At 43.2% G+C, this 2,465-nt stretch overlaps 1 pseudogene; it reads right to left on the bottom strand.

The window, feature by feature from the left end:
* Window positions 1-1,656: 1,656 nt before the first annotated feature.
* On the bottom strand, window positions 1,657-2,248 carry LOC101432210 (SREBP regulating gene protein pseudogene; annotated as a pseudogene).
* Window positions 2,249-2,465: the final 217 nt, after the last annotated feature.

The following is a 2,465-nucleotide window of genomic DNA, read 5'->3' on the forward strand; positions in this document are numbered from 1 at the left end:
ACACGTAAGAACGAAAATTGTGTAATATCACTTATAAGAGATGACTAGAAATATAATAGCAAAGTTTCAGAGGTAAAAAAGTAAATTAGAGGTTACCAGGGGAGAGGGAGATAAAGAGGGAGTACTTTATAAAAAACTTTTTAAATTTAAGGATTTAACAACAACAAAGTCGCTGCCTGTTTACTCTGTAAAAAAGCCAACCGTCCCCACAACTGTGGAGATGGGAAAGTCTGTATTCAGTAGGGCAGGCCCCAATCGGGAACTCAGGTGAAGGTTTTCCATGAATTCCCCAGGAAATGCAGGCTGGCGGAAGTAGAGATGAAAAGTCTTCCTTCTGACAGCTGAAATCCTGCTTCTCCTTTTTAGGCTGCAACTGGTTAGTTGAGACCTCTCATTGATGTAGTCAATCTCCTTAGTTGATTGTAGATCTAGTTAGCCATAGATGCAATTGACTTACCGATGATTCAAATCCGTGAAATACTCAGTAACAATCACGCTAGTGACAGGTTAGTGCTTGCTTGACCAAACAACTGGTCACAATAACCTACCCAAGTTGACACAAGAACTTTGCCATCACAGTTGGTTTTCTTTTCTTCTTTTTAAATGTAAACTATGAACTATTTAAATTGTAAATCGTTGGGAAACTGAGTATTTGTACCTGTTACATTTGCAGAAGCTGAAAGCAATAAAGAACGATAGAGCAAGCTACAAAATGTATCTTCATTTAAGAATTGACTGAACACTGGGTCTTCTGACAGGACATGGGGAGAAGGGGGCCCATGATTTTCCTAAGACTTCTTTTGTATTGTCGCTGAGTAGAACACAGCAATTTCAAAGGAAATGAGAACAGAGTCTTCCAGGGTTGTAAGCCAGAATTTCTGGTTAAACCATTCTCTCACATAGGTATACAAGAATACTCAAATCCACTAGAGAAGAAACTATGTGTGTATGGTACCAACTGCTAGAAATTTCACATAGAATTAGAGTGGAACAGCATCTTTGACCTTTCAGGTAATTTTATGTGTAAGGATATAGTTAATTCCTTGGTGTTCAGGGCCTACTCCTGAAGACATTGTTAAAACAAAATTTTTTTAAAACTCTAAAGAGATAATCCACATTAAGAGACAAAATATTTTATCTGGACAAAAAGGTAATTTAACTCATGAAACTCAAGAACAATGACAACAATAAAAATAATTTCCTTGAATGTAGTCAACTAGAAAGGCAAGGCATTTTCCTACACAAAGCATTATAACTTTCTCACTACTTCAAAGAAATCCAATAAATAATATTACAGAGTAAGGGTCCATATCAAAACAGTAAGTAAAAACTTAATTCCTGACACCTGGGGAACACAAGTCACAGCCACCTCACAGGAACACTCGTTGTGCCATCTAAGAATGTCAACACCACTTGGTCAGTAGTTTTGCCTTTTGCAAATGTGAGTGGCTGGTGTTTCCACGCTGTTTTACAGAACAGTTCCAACGGGTAAGGCCCTGGCAATAAGTGAAGCCAGAGAGTACAACAGAGAAGTAGTTTCCCACAAGGCCTTTGCCCCTGACCAATGCGCTAGTTTGAATGCTGAAGTCCAGCATTCAGGCTGGCAGCTCTTCAGCTGGGCGTCTTCTCGCCTTTGCTTTAAGTCTTCTGGGCCCATCACGCAGAGAAGAGCTCGGTACAGCTCTCGCCACAGCAATACTTTGCTATGGGATCCCTATAGGTGTTCTCACGCTGCACATTCTGAGATGAGGTCATCTCATTTAGCCAAACAGTTCGAAGTGATCTTCCACCACCATGAAGAGGTTCTGGAATGCCACCGCTGCCCAGTTGAGGAAGCGCTCTTGGAGAAGTTGCTTGCTGCACTGCAGGCAGCAGGAAACGCAGTCCTCCAAGGCGCTGCTGCCGCAGTTGTTGGACAAGCAGCCACCGCAGCAGTATTGCTTCATGCTAGGGACGTGAGCATGACAGCAGCCACTGACCAGCAAATCCTTCCTTTCAAAAATGTGTCCCACTTCATCCTTGATGAGGTATGTCCCTTGAAGGGAGTTCCAGCTGGGCTATTGCCCAGGTTATACTGCACTTTCCAGGGAATGGATTGATCATGGAGAGGATTCCCACCTCTCACTGCCCTCTCCTCCTGCTTGAAGGTGCTGGTGAAGAAGTAGACAAGTGAGAGCCCAAAGACTAGGGCGAGCACCCTCTTCTCCCTCAGAAGACGGTGCCACAGCATGGCAGCCACGTTCACCATCCCAGGCCTCAAGCCCCTACCAACCCAGGAGCACCACCCCTAGGAGTCCCAGCGCAATCCACATTCTACCAGCTCCCGGGAGCTTCCCCACACCAAAGTGAACCCCTGGAGTTAGGGCATGGGTTCATGTGTAACTGACTCCAAAGCAGTAATGATTTATCCACTTCTTTTTACCTAGTCAGATTATAATAACATCTTTTTATTTTTATTTTTAGAG

This window comes from Dasypus novemcinctus, chromosome 3, assembly GCF_030445035.2.
Source record: "Dasypus novemcinctus isolate mDasNov1 chromosome 3, mDasNov1.1.hap2, whole genome shotgun sequence".
Taxonomy (NCBI): Eukaryota; Metazoa; Chordata; class Mammalia; order Cingulata; family Dasypodidae; genus Dasypus; species Dasypus novemcinctus.